This window comes from Cebus imitator, unplaced genomic scaffold, assembly GCF_001604975.1.
Source record: "Cebus imitator isolate Cc_AM_T3 unplaced genomic scaffold, Cebus_imitator-1.0 Scaffold152, whole genome shotgun sequence".
NCBI classification, from domain to species: domain Eukaryota; kingdom Metazoa; phylum Chordata; class Mammalia; order Primates; family Cebidae; genus Cebus; species Cebus imitator.
The window spans coordinates 1,554,758-1,569,449 of NW_016107467.1; the positions used below are offsets into that span (position 1 = coordinate 1,554,758).

The window sequence follows — 14,692 nt, forward strand, 5'->3', positions numbered from 1 at the left end:
TTTTTTTTTTTTTTTTTTTTTTTTTTTTTTTTTTTTTTGAGACAGAGTCATGCTCTGTTGTCTAGGTTGAAGTGCAGTGGCACAACCACAGCTCATGGCAGCGTCAACCTCCTGGGCTCAGGTGAACCTCCTGCCTCAACCTCCCAAGTAGCTGGGACTATAGGCACCCACCACCACATCCACCTATTTTTTGTATTTTTGTAGAGACAGGGTTTTACCATGTACCCCAGGCTGGTCTTGAACTTCTGTCTTCAAATGATCTGCGCACCTCAGCCTCCCAAAGTGCTAGGATTACAGACATGAGTCACCATGCCAGCCTCTGCTTTTCAATCTAAGGATTTGTATTTTTTTCAGTTCTATAGACCTCTCAGCCATTTTCACTTTTAGTATCACCTCCCCTTCCTCCAACCCCCAGTCTTTCAGCTCTAATTAGAAGTATTTTAAATCTTTTCACCCTATCCACCTATCTTTACTGTCTTGATTTTTAATTTTTAAAAATCTCTTAGTGCTCTATCTTCAGTAACTTTCTTAGATCTATCTTCCAGTTGTTTTAGTTTCCTCCTTAGCTACATTTTATGTACTATTTAGCCCATTAATTGTTTCTAGTTTTAATCACATATATTTTAGAAGTTATATATTTTTTCTAATCTTTGTCCCTTTTGATAATCTCTTATACCTACATCATAGTTTCCATAACCTTTTAGTTTTTTAGAACTATTGAGCATACTTATTTAATATTCCATACTGGCAATTCTCAGCCCTACTGGAGGTTGTTCTCTGCAGTTTGTTATCCCTGCTCATTCTTGCTTATTATGGCTTATTTCTTCATGTGTTCTATGGTTTTGGTTCATGAAATCAGGATTCTTGAAATTTTATATGTGAGAGTCCCTTGAAACCTAGTGTACTAGCTTCCTGGGGCTGCCATAGCAAATTACCCCAAATCAGAGGGCTTAAACAACAGAAATTTATTCTCTCACAGTTCAGGAGGCAGAGAGTCAAATCAAAATGCCAGCAAGGCTATGCTTCCTCTGATGGCTCTCTGGAGAATCCATCCTTGCCTATTCCAGCTTCTGTGGCTCATGGCATTCTTTGGTTTGTGGTAGCATGATGCTAATCTCTCTGTCCATCTTCACATGGCCTTCTTTCACAGAGAGGACTCTCTGTGTCCTCTCCTCTTCTTGTAAAGATAAGGACATCAGTCATAAGGGCCCAATCTAAATCCAGGATGATTCATCTTGAGATCCTTAATTAATTACATCTGCCAAAAACCTATTTCCAATAAGATTACATTCTGAGGGTGCTGGGTAGACATACATTTTAAGGAGACATTATTCAACCCACTACGATGAAGATTAGAATGTGTGGGCTATGAAAATTTGTTTTTGCTTTTGGAAATTGGAGGAACTACCAATTTGGAACTGTTTTAACCTAATCTTTTAGCTTGGAGGGGTTTTTAAATTGTTTTTTTGATTTCTGGGGTTTCGTTTTGTTTTTGTTTTGATTCAGAGTCTCACTGTGTCACCCAGGCTAGAGTGCAGAGGTGCAATCACAGCTCATTGCAGCTTTGAACTCCTAGGCTCAAGGGATCCTCCCACCTTAGCCTCTTGAGTATCTGAGTAGGTGCATGTCACCATGCCTGGTTCATTTTTAAATTTTTGGTAGAGACAGGGTCTCACTATGTTGCCCCAGCTGGTCTTGAACTCCTAGGCTCAAGTAGTCCTCCCACTTTGGCCTCACAAAATGCAGAGATTGCAGGTGTGAGCCACCACACCTGGCCTGATTTTTTTTTTTTTTTTTTTTTTTTTTTACAGAGGTAGATTTTTTTTTTAACTCAAGACAAGTCCATTTGAGGGTGGGTTATTAGGATTCTCAAACTATTTTTTTCCTTTTGCCTCCTTTGAGAAACATAGGTGACACAGACAATATTTCTCTCATCTTCTGTGAAATGTTTTCTATATTCTTAATCATTGAAGGATCCCATTTTAAGTATCCCAACTCTAACCTCACACCTTGCTTGAGATCTAGGCTGACTCTTGTTCAAAGGAAAGTTTGGCTTCAATGCTGAATAACCTTTCTAGTTTCTAATTTTCTTATATTTTCTTGGCCTCAGAGATTTTCTTCACTTTCCCACCAACTCAGTCATGCATGTCAAAAGAAGTTTATGCACCACTGAAGGACACCAGCTAAAATGTGAATGAATAAGGAATGTGTAATTATGCTGAACAGAAAAACTCAACATCGTGAAGATTTTAATTCTCCCTAATTTAATTTATAAATTTGTCTCAGTATGAGTAGTTTTTTTGTTTTTATTTTTTATTTTGGAATGAGACAAACTAGTTTTGAGTTCAGATGGAAAAATAAAATCACATGGAAAGCTTTAAAACTATGGGACTTATTCTACTAAATATTTAAACACATTAAATGTGTTAAGTACAGGCCGGGCGCGGTGGCTCATGCCTGTAATCCCAGCACTTAGGGAGGCCAAGGCAGGCGCATCACGAGGTCAGGAGATCGAGACCAACCTGCCCAAAATGGTGAAACCCTTTCCCTACTAAAAACACAAAAAAATTAGCTGGCTGTGGTGGTGCACACCTGCAGTCCCAGTTACTTGGGAGGCTAAGCAGGAGAATTGCTTGAACCCAGGAGGTGGAGATTGCAGTGAGCTGAGATCGAGCCACTGCATTACAGCCTGGGCAACAGTGCGTGACTCCATCTCAAAAACAAAAACAAAATGTTCAGTACATAAAATTGCATTTGTATCTGGGAGACAGGCAAATAGAGCAAGATTGAAAGCCCAGAAGTATTTCAACATACACATGGGAGTGTATTACATGACAAAGGTGCCATCTCAAATTGATGTGGGAAAGATAGACTATATGGTATTGGTATTGAGATAACTGAGTAACCACTTGGAAAAAAAATTAAGTTGGGCCCATACCTCCATCAGGATACACTCCAGGTGGATCAAAGCTTTAAATTTTAAAATGAAACTATATTTATTGATATGAGTCATTTATACGTATTCTAGATAGTCTTACAAATCAATAAAAGAGAACTGACTCAAAAGAAAAATGGCCAGAAGACTGGAGCTAAAATAAGATGTCTAGGCTGGGCATGTTGGCTCACATCTGTAATCCCAGCACTTTGGGAGACCAAGGTGGGTAGATCACCTGAGATCAGGAGTTTGTGGCCAGCCTGATCAACATGGTGAAACTCCATCTCTACTAAAAATACAACAACAACAAAAATTAGTTGGGTGTGGTGGCACACACCTGTAATCCCAGCTACTAGGGAGGCTGAGGCAGGAGAATTGCTTGAACTTGGGAGGCGAAGGTTGTAGTGAGCTGAGATCATGCCATTGTACTCCAGCTTGGGTGACAGAGTGAGACTATTTCTCAAAAAAATAAAGTAAGCTATCAGGCTGGGCGCAGTGGCTCACGCCTGTAATCCCAGCACTTTGGGAGGCCAAGGCGGGCAGATCACGAGGTCAAGAGATCAAGACCATCCTGGCCAACATGGTGAAACCCCGTCTCTACTAAAAATACAAAAATTAACGGGGCATGGTGGCACGCACCTGTAGTCCCAGCTACTCAGGAGGCTGAGGCAGGAGAATCACTTGAACCCAGGAGACGAAAGTTGCAGTGAACCAAGATTATGCCACAGTACTCTAGCCTGGTGACAGAGCAAGACTCCATCTTAAAAAAAAAATCTAATTGGCCAGTGAATCAATGAAAAGATGTTTAACTTCATTAGTCATCATGGAAATGCAAATTAAACCCATAATGAAATACTACTACATACCCACTAGAATGTTTTTAAAAAAGAAGATGAATTACACTAAGTTTTGGAAAAGATGTTCAGCAACCACAACTCTCATACCCTGCTGATGGGTATGTAAGTTGATGCGATCACTTGGGGAAAATGATTAGCATCCACAAAAAGTTAGCATCCACAAAAGCTAACTATATGCCTATTTGGAGACAGAGTGATTTCCCTCATAAGTATACACCCAACAGAAATGCATCGTATTTTCACCAAAAGACAAATGCAATGATGTACACAGCAGGTATACAGTGAAGAGATTTCCTTTCACCCCTGTCCTCCATGTGCTCTGGTCTTCTTACTGTATAACATAAAAATGTCTTCAGTATTTAAGTCCTGGCTAATTAAAGTGTTGAACCACCACCAGCAGCAGCAGCATCTAACAGCTTACAGCTTGTCAGAAGTACAGAATATCAGGTCATGCCACCTGCATTTTTATAAGATCCTCAGGTAATTCATCCACACTGTAAAGTTGGAAAACCCTAGTTTAAGCCATTGTTACTCAAGTATTCTCTTCCTTGCAGTTGAAAACATTCTAATATAGACATAGCCCAAAATACCCATGGTATTCATTGACTACTACCTCATATATGTCAGTTTACAGTCTTCTCTTTGCTCAAGCAAATACACACACACACACACACACACACACACACACACACACACACACACACACACACACACACACACACACATCCTGGGGAGCATGATTAAGAACATAGATGCCTGGGAGGCTGAGGTGGGCGGATCATGAGGTCAAGAGATGGAGACCATCCTGGCCAACATGGTGAAACCTCCGTCTCTACTAAAAATACAAAAATTAGCCTGGCATGGTGGTGCACATCTGCAGTCCCAGCTACTCGGGAGGCTGAGACAGGAGATTCACTCGAACCCAGAAGGCAGAGGTTGTAATGAGCTGAGATCCCACCACTGCACTCCAGCCTGGTGGCAGAGGGAGACTCCGTCTCAAAAAAAAAAAAAAAATGAACATAGACACCTAGAGGCTGAGGCAGGCGGATCACTTGAGCTCAGAAGTTTAAGACCCACCTGACCGACATGGCAAAACCTCATCACTACAAAAAATACAAAAAGTAGCCAGGCTTGGTAGTGCACACCTGTGGTCCCAGGTACCAAGGTGCAAGGATTGCTTGAGCCTGGGAGATTGAGGCTGCAGTGAGCCAAGATCATACCACTATACTACTCCAGCCTGGGTGACAAAGTGAGGTGAGACTGCCTCAAAAAAAAAAAAAAAAAAAACACCCATAGACAGTGGAACCAGAATACCTGAGTGAAAAACCAAAAATAAGTATTAGAGCAGCTTTAGGTTCACATCAAAATTGAGTAGAAGGAGAGTTTTCATATGCCCTTTGCCTCCACACATGCACGTTTTTCCATATACTCTATTCTCTACTGCTTAGTTCATTTTATGCAGCTGCAACAGAATACCACAGACTGAGTTATTTACTTACTTACTTATTTGTTCATTTAGAGACAGGGTGTTGCTCTGTTGCCCTGGCTGGAGTACAACGGTGCAATCATAGTTCACTGCAGCCTTGGATAGTTCACTGCAGCCAATCCATAGTTCACTGGACTCGAGCAGTCCTTTCACCTGAGCCTCCCAAGTAGCCGGGACCACAGGCACAAGCCACTACATCCAGCTAATTTATTTTTATTTTTTGTAGTGATACGGCCTTTCTGTGTTGCTCAGTCTGGTCTCAAACTCCTGGGCTCAAGCGATCCTCCTGCCTCAGCCTCCAAAGTGCTAGGATTACAGCCTCCTGCCTCAGCCTCCTAATGTTCAGGAATTACACAGGTGTGAACCACTACATCTAGCCCATTTTCAAATAACACTATATCATTTCACTGGTAGTGCAAATGTCTTCTCTTAACAGTCTTTTTTTTTTTTTTTAATGACTCTCAATTTTAACCTTTTTTTTTTTTTTTGAGACAGATTCTTGCTTTGTCATCCAGTCTTGAGTGCAGTGACAAGATCTCGGCTCACTGCAACCTCTGCCTCCCAGGTTCAAGCTATTTTCCAGCCTCAGACTCCCGAGTAGCTGGGATTACAGGAGTGAACCACCACGTCTGACTAATTTTTGTATTTTTAGTAAAGACAGGGTTTCACCATATTGGCCAGGCTGATCTCGAACTGACCTCAGGTGATCCGCCCTCCTTGGTTTCCCAAACTGCTGAGATTACAGGCGTGAGCCACCATGTGTGGCCTTTTAACTCTTTTCTAAAAGTATTAAGACTCTTATTGTAGATTATGCATTACTTCCTCTTTGGCTATGAGATGTGTAGTTTTGTTAACCAGAGACATTAATGAGTTCAGTTTCTGAGACCAGTCACTTAACAAATTTTTTGACTCCTTGGGTCTCTGGAAGTTGATAATTCCTGCTAATCTGTCTACTTTAGCAAAGATGGTCTTGATAACTACTAGATTTGAGAGAAAGGCTTTGGACTCATCCACGGATCCAGAAGCTGTGCCATCCTTTTCATTGTTAACTGAGTATAATACTTGGCCACTATTCTAATGCTGTGTTCAACAACTCTGTTCTTCAAGTCTTTCCACCTTTTTCGCCTTCCTCTGTAGAACCAAAAACATCAGCTGCAGGACTCTCAAGGGAACCCTTTCTTAATTCCATTGCATAGTCCTCAACAAGTGTGGAACAATGCATCAACTCCATTGTGGTAAAAAGCTTTAAAAGATCCTTGTATGTAGGAATTTCTTCTAACTTCTTGTTATCCTTATTCAGTGAACCAAATCTGACTGTTCGTTGTCAGAAGGAGCCAGGATAACAGAGTACAACACTCTTCAGAGCCTGCTGCCATTTTTCACTTTCTGCCTGTATATTGGGAGTATCATATATTGCTCTGTAGTGCGTACAAATAGACAAATCATGTTGATCCAGCTGAATCATTAAATTGTAGTACTTCAACTTTAGTTTCTCTTTATTTTCTTTCTGGAAAAATTTGGTGTTAGTTTTCTTGCTGATGATTTGTGTTTGAATGTAATCCTTTACAGCTAGGCAGAGCCTCATTCGCTCCAAAATAAATTCCGCTTGCTCTTTCTTTTTCATTGACCCATAGGTTTCTACCTGTAGCTCCTGTAAAACGGAGGCTGCCTCTTTCACATCACCATTTTGTTCTTTTATAGTTGCTAATGTTTTAGTCAGTCGAGCACATTCAATTTCAACATAAATCTTGCCTTCAGTAACCATTTGTAGACTATCAGTGAATTGAACTTTAATAGGGAGGTCTGTGATTTCCTCAACATAAGTACAGCACTGCTGAACCATTTTGGCAACAGCTTGTTTTAACTGACTCAGCCTTTTGGACAAAAGCATCATATTTTCATTAAGTAAATCCCATTCTTTAGCCTAATAGCACATCTTCACTACTGCAACTAAGATACGGGATGCAGATACCATACTGGAAGCAGTACAAGTCTGCTTCTCCAAAGAGAGAAGGGTTTCAATGACTTCTTGAAGTCTTCCTTCCTTGGCCAGCTTCTCACACTCAGGTAGGCGCTGATCCACGTGGCACTATAGCCCACCTCCATCTTGATCATGTGCTCCTTAGCCCGCTCTGAGGTGCCATCCGCCATGGTCCCTGCCTGAATGTCCCTTGATGTCCCCTGCTTGGGCCACCACTCCTCACCCACCCCAGAAGCCGCCCCCACCCCTGTTCCGCAAATGTCTTATAATAACAAAATATTCCTAATACTTCCTTCCCATCCCTTGTATTATTACTGTCATTCCTTCCACTTATATATAAGCTTTAATCATCAAATACATTGTTACTATTTTGAACAAACTTTTTGTTATATCAATTAAGAATTTTTAAAAATAAGCATTTTATCTTCACTATTCTTTCTCTTCTGTGTTAAACGCACGCTCTGAATGAAGAGACCCCCTAAAGAGGCTTTGTGTGAGCAACATGGCTATTTATTCACTGGGGTGTGGGCAGGCTGAGTCCGAAAAGAGAGTCAGTGGAGGGCGGTGGGATAGGAGTTGGTTTTATAGGTTTGGGGTTAGTAGTGGAAAGTTACAGAAGTTACAGTTTAGGGTGGTTTTTGCAAGCTGGGAGGGGGTCATAGGGTCTGGAATCACAAGGGAGACCAAGGTTGGTTACAAAGTCCACTGTCTTATCATTTGAGGCGGGAATAAGGAACAATAGAGAATGTCTCAAAGTTAATTAGGCACCTCAGGGCTTGACCATTTCTTTTTTGGTGGTTTTCCAGTTACTTCAGGCTTTCTAGTTCCAGGAGACCATTCAGAGGTATACGTGCGGTCACAAGAGTCGCCATGGCTCAACTTAGGATGTGGCCTATGGTGCAGCCAGTTAGCCTAAAAGACCTTACATTATGCTCTTCCTTTCTTTATGTAGATCAAAGGTTTGGACCTACATCATTTTCCTCCTCTCTGAAGAATTTCTTTTCACTATTCCTGCGAAGCAATTACACTGGCAACAAATTCCCTCAATTTTTGTTTGTCTAAGAAACTCTTTATTTCTCCTTCACTTCTGAAGGATAATTTCTCAGAATACAGAACTCTAGACGGGTGTTTTCTTTCTTCAGTACTTCACATATTTCACTTACTCTCTTCTTGCTTGCATGATTTCTGAGGAGGAGTCAGATGTAATTCTCATCTTTATTCCTTTATAGTTAAGATTTTTTTTATAGTTAAGATGGTTTTTTTCTGACTTCTTTGGAGATTTTTTCTTTATCTTTGATTTTATGCAGTTTAAATATGATATGCCTAGGTATAGTCCCTTTTTTTCTTTTTCACACTTATATTGCTTGGTATTCCAAGCTTCTTGGATCTGTGGCTTAGTGTCTGCTATGGTCTGAATATGGTTTGTTTGTCCCTGCCAAAATTCATGTTGAAATGTAATCTTCAATGTGGTGGCATGGGGAGATGGCACCTAGTGGGAGGTGTTTGGGTCAAGGGGGCAGATCCTTCATGAATTGATTGGTGCTGTTCTTGGGGTAGTAAGTCAGTGCCCACTCTGGTGAGACTAAATTCGTTTTTGAGAAAATGGCTTTGTTCCCTCAAAAGCGGGTTATTGTAAAGCCAGAATGCCCCTTGGTTTTTCTCTCTGGATGTGTCTACTTCCGCTTTTACTTTCTCCGCCATGTGATGACACAGCGCAAAGGCCTTTGCCAGAAACCACACACTCTTAACTTCCTAGCTTACAGAATATTAAGCTAAGCAGGCTAAGCCCAGTAGCTCAAGCCTATAATCCCAGCACTTTGGGAGGCTGAGGGGAAGGTGGCTCACTTGAGGTCAGAGTTCAAGACCAGCCTGGGCAACATGGTGAAACCCAGTCTCTACTTTTTTTTTTTTTAGGCAGAGTTTTCCTTTCGTTGCCCAGGCTGGAGTGCAATGGCACGATCTTGGCTCACGGCAACCTCCACTTCCTGGGCTCAAGTGATTCTCCTGCCTCAGCCTCCTGAGTAAGGTGGGATTGCAGACATGTACCATTATACCAGCTAATTTTGTATTTTTAGTAGAGATGGGGTTTTCCATGTTGGTCAGGCCGGTCTCAAACTCCTGACCTCAGGTGATCCACCCACCTCGGCCTCCCAAAGTGCTGGGATTACAGGCATAAGACACTGTGCCCAGCTCCTAGTCTCTATTAAAAATACAAAAATTAGCCAGGCATGGAGGCATGCTCCTGTAATCCCAGCTACTCAGGAGACTGAGGCACAAGAATCACTTGAACCAAGGAGGCAGAGGTCGCAGTGAGCCAAGATCATGCCACTGCACTCCAGCATGGGCAACAATGTAAAACTCTGTCTCAAAAAAAAAGTTGAGATAAGTAAATTTCTCAGTCATTGTACATATAACTTTGTAGTTGTCCCACACTTCTTGGATATTCTGTTCCATTTCTTTTTCTGCCTGGTGCCTCCCTTTTGCTCTCTTGCTTCCTCTCTGGCCATGTGATCTCTGTACATGGCTGGCTTACCTTAACCTTTCACCGTGAGTGGAAGAAGCTTGATGCCCTCACCAGAAGCAAATGTTGGTGCCATGCTGCTTCTATGGCCTGCAGAACTGTAAGCTAACTAAACTTCTTTTTTCAAAAATAGGCCAGGAGCGGTGGCTCACGCCGTTAATCCCAGCACTTGGGGAAGCCAAGACTGGTGAATCACTTGAGGTCAGAAGTTTAAGACCAGCCTGGCCAGCATGATGAAACCCTGCCTCTACTAAAAAATACAAAACTTAGCTGGATGAGGTGGCAGGTGCCTGTAATCCCAGCTACTCGGGAGACTGAGGCAGAAGAATCTCTTCAACCGAGGAGGTGGAGGTTGCGGTGAGCCAAGATTATGCCACTGCACTCCAGCCTGGGCAACACAGTAAGACTCCCTCTCAAAAAAGTAAAAATAAAAATAAAAAATAAATTATCCAGCTAGATTTCTCTTTATAGCAACACTAAATGGACTATGACAAAGCCCTTAGATTGTAAATCATAGTTGTTTTAAGTTTCCAGTCTGATCAGTTCTCAAAAGAAGATATATGAATGGGCAACAAGCATTTGGAAAAATGCTCAACATCACTAATTATCAGGGAAATGCAAATCAAAACCACAATGTGATACCACCTCACTCCTACAAGAATGACCATTAAAAAAATAAAAAAAAAATAGATGCTGGCATGGAAGTGGTTAAAAGGGAACACTTTTACACTGTTGGTGGGAATATAAACTAATACAATGACTACGGAAAACAGTGTGGAGATTCCTTAAAGAAATAAAAGTAGCTCTACTGTTTGATCTAGCTATCCCACTGCTAGTTATCTACCCAGATGAAAAGAAGTCATTGTACAAAAAAGATACTTGTACATGCATGTTTATAGCAGCACAATTTGCAATTACAAAAATATGGAGCTAGTCCAAATGCCCATCAATCAATGAGTGGATAAAGAAAATGTGGTACGTGTATACCATGGAATACTACTCAGCCGTACAAAGGAGTGAAATAATGGCATTCTCAGCAACGTGGATGGGATTTGAGACTATTATTCTAAGGGAAGTAACTCAGGAATGGAAAACGAAACACTGTATGTTCTCACTCATATTTGGGAGCTAAGCTATGAGGATGCAAAGGCATAAGAATGATGCATTGGACTTTGAGAACTTGGGGGAAAGAGTGGGGAATAAAAGACTGTACGTTGAGTATAGTGTACACTGCTCGGGTGATGGGTGCCCAAAATCTCAGAAATCACCACTAAAGAACTTATTCATGTAACCAAACGCCATCTGTTCCCCAAAAACCTATTGAAATTTTAAAAAGTAAAATCTATTTACCAACAAATTAAATAAATATTCAGTGTGATAATTCCAACATCTGTGGTATATCTGAGTCTAGTTCGAGTGTTTGCATTGTCTCAAACCATATTTTTAGCCTTCTGGTATGCCATGTAATTTTTTTGTTGCATGCTGTATATGACGTAATGGAGAAAACAAACTATGGTAAATAGGCTTTTAGTGATGTGGCAGTAGGGTGTGGGGGAGGGGAAGCATTCTATAGTCCTATGTTGCTGTCTTTTAGTGAGCCTGTGCCCCTTGGCTAGAAACTTCACAACTGCTTCCCAGTCCCCCTCTTCCTGGGTGGGACAGGATGGTTAAAGGGAGCTGAATTAGGCATTTCCCTTCCCCAGTTCAGTTAGGCTCTGATAAACCCCAATAGGTTAGACTCTAATGAAAAATAATTCCTCTTGAGGGCAGGCCTTGTTAAGAAGGCCTGATGTATTTCAAAGTGATTACTTTTTCCTCCCCTTGCCAGAGCAGGAGGGGATTTTCTTCTAGTTTTCACTGTGAGAACCTGGCAGAGGTAAACTCACAAGAGTGTGGGCCTCATAAGACTGAGCACCCCCACCGACCAGGGTTCTTAACTTTCTCACATATCCACACTGAGCCTTCAGCAATTTGCAAATTATAGTTTAGGTTTTCCTACCCCAGCACTGGTTCCTGAGAGGTTTCCAGTAGGGTTAAGTTGCACTTAATTCTCTGTATTTCCCTGACTCTTCAAATTCTGAGACAATGGTTTACTCTGTGACCTTACTTCTCTGATGGTCATAAAAAGAGTTGTTAATTTTCAGTTTGTGCAACCTTTCACTTGTTGTTAGGACAGAATAATGAGGTATAAACTCTTCACATGCCAGACTAGAAACCGGAAGTCCTATCTGCTTTTTTTTTTTTTTTAGCTGAGCAAATTAGCTAACTCTTCTGTAACTCTTCTGTGTCTTAATCTCCTTATCAATAAAATGACATACTAGCATCTACCCCTAAGATTAAATGAGTTAACACAGGCAAAAAGTTCTTAGAATAGAATTAGCATTTAGTAAGACATAATGAATGTTAATGATGACTACTACTATTAGTACATTTATAACTTCAAAAATAAGAATATATGTATATATATATACACAAATATAAATATTTTATAATATCAATCAATCTGTATTTCTTCTTAATCACTGTTTTATTACATCAATGTTTGCTGGATAGGGCTCCAGATTGGGGCAGGTTAGGATGAATGGTTAACAACTAGTAACTGGTGTTGAATGCTTTATGGTAACCATTAATTTCACATAAAATTGCTGCACTTAATTCTCACAAATAATATATAAATGCTATTATTATCCTCCTTTGATACATGAGGAAATGAAGCTTAGAAAGAGAAAGTAACTTGCCCAGAAGTGTGCAGCTAGTAAGGAATGTAGCTAATATTTGACCCTAAGAAATTTTACTACAGAACATGAGCTCATGCTTTTCTGCCTTCTAATTTATTATTTTTTAAAAGCTGTATAATATTCCACAATGGTATAGATGGTCAACTGATTTACAACAGATACTAATAAAATTACTAAGAGACAGATGTTCTTTTCAACAAATGGATTAAATATCCATAGAAAAGCATAAATCCTGTCCTCTACCTTTATACCTTACACATAAAAATAATCCATGATGGGTTGTAGATCTACTTGTGAAAAATCAGATAATGTAGAATCTAGAACTGTGCTTTCCAACACAGCAGCCACCAGCCCCATGTTACTATTTAAATTAAATAAAATTTAAAAAGCATTTCTTTAGTTGTGGTAGCCACATTTCAAGTGCTCAACAGCCGCATGGGGTTAGTGACTACCATATTGGATGGGACAGATATTGAACATTGCCATTATCACAGAAACTTCTGTCTTTTATTTATTATTTTTATTTTTGTAGACATAAGGTCTCACTTTGTTGCCCAGGCTAGTCTTGAACTTCTGGCCTCAAGTGATTCTCCCACCTCCTCTACCAAAGTACTGAGATTACAGGGGTAAACCACCGTGCTCAACCCAGACAGCTCTATTGTAAAAGAAGAAAAAATAATTTCTTGAGACCAAGAGGTAGGCAAAGATTTCTTAGACAAAACACCAAACCCAGTAGCCATCAGAGAAAAGACTGATAAGCTGAACTTCGAAAAGAAACTAATCCTTCCAAAAATCACGTGAGTGAAACCAGAAGCAGATTTTTCCCTAGCTGAGCTTTCAGATGAGACCACAGACTTGGATCAACAATTGATTGTAGCCTTTTGAGAGACTGTGAAGCAGAGGGCCCAGCTAAGCTATGCCCAGATTCCTGACCCACATAAACTATGAGATTATGCTCATATCTTAAGCCACTAAATGTTGGGGATCATTTGTTTTGCAACAATAGATCACCAATATAAGAAGTGAGGGAAAAAGGATGGTTTCCACCTAATTTCTGGCTTGAGCAACTAGATAACTAGAGGTATCAAGATTCTAAGAGAAAAAATAGATTTCAGAGCTTCCAAATTATTAAATATTCCCACATCCAGAACTTTAAATACAGTGGATTCTCAAAGAATTAAAATTTCAATATAACAATGATTTGGAATATAATGGAATTTTAGATAATTTATAAAGCATTATAAATAAGCATTTTTTTCTATCAGACATCTAAGTGAGACATTGGTTAAGCCATGGGTAAGAGAATCTGCAGGCCTTTTCTATACCATTAGCGGATGTAGCTCATTCTCTCTTGTTACTACCATGTAAGAAGTGCCTTTCACCCTCTGCCATGATTCTGAGGCCTCCCCAGCCATCTGGAACTACATGTGCATTGCCATTGAGATTTCTCATGATCCTGATATGTGCTATGCTACTTATGGAGCATACAAGCAGCATACAGCCTGGATCATCCCATTCTTCTGTTACCAGATCTTTGATTTTGCCCTGAGCACCTTGGTTGCAATCACTGTGCTTGTTTATCCACACTCCATACAGGAATACATAATTTTCCCTACAGAGATGATGTCACGTCAGTGAATCCTACCTATTTGGTCCCTATTATTATTCTGTTTATGAGCATTATCTTGACTTTTTTTTTTTTTTTTTTGAGACGGAGTTTTGCTCTTGTTACCCAGGCTGGAGTGCAATGGCGTGATCTCGGCTCACCGCAACCTCCATCTCCTGGGTTCAGGCAATTCTCCTGCCTCAGCCTCCTGAGCAGCTGGGATTACAGGCACGCGCCACCATGCCCAGCTAATTTTTTGTATTTTTAGTAGAGATGGGGTTTCACCATGTTGACCAGGATGGTCTCGATCTCTTGACCTCGTAATCCACCCACCTCAGCCTCCCAAAGTGCTGGGATTACAGGCTTGAGCCACCACTCCCGGCCCTGAGATGGAGTCTTGCTCTGTCACCAGGCTGCAGTGCCGTGGCGCCATCTCGGCTGACTGCAACCTCTGCCTCCCAGGTTCAAGCAATTCTCCTGCTTCAGTTTCCTGAGTAGCTGGGGCTATAGGTGCACACCACCATGCCCGGCTAATTTTTTGCATTTTAGTAGAGATGGGGTTTCACCG

The 14,692-nt window shown here is 40.8% G+C and overlaps 1 pseudogene; it reads right to left on the reverse strand.

The window, feature by feature from the left end:
• Positions 1-5,969: 5,969 nt before the first annotated feature.
• On the reverse strand, positions 5,970-7,429 carry LOC108314403 (annotated as a pseudogene).
• Between the last annotated feature and the right edge of the window lie 7,263 nt (positions 7,430-14,692).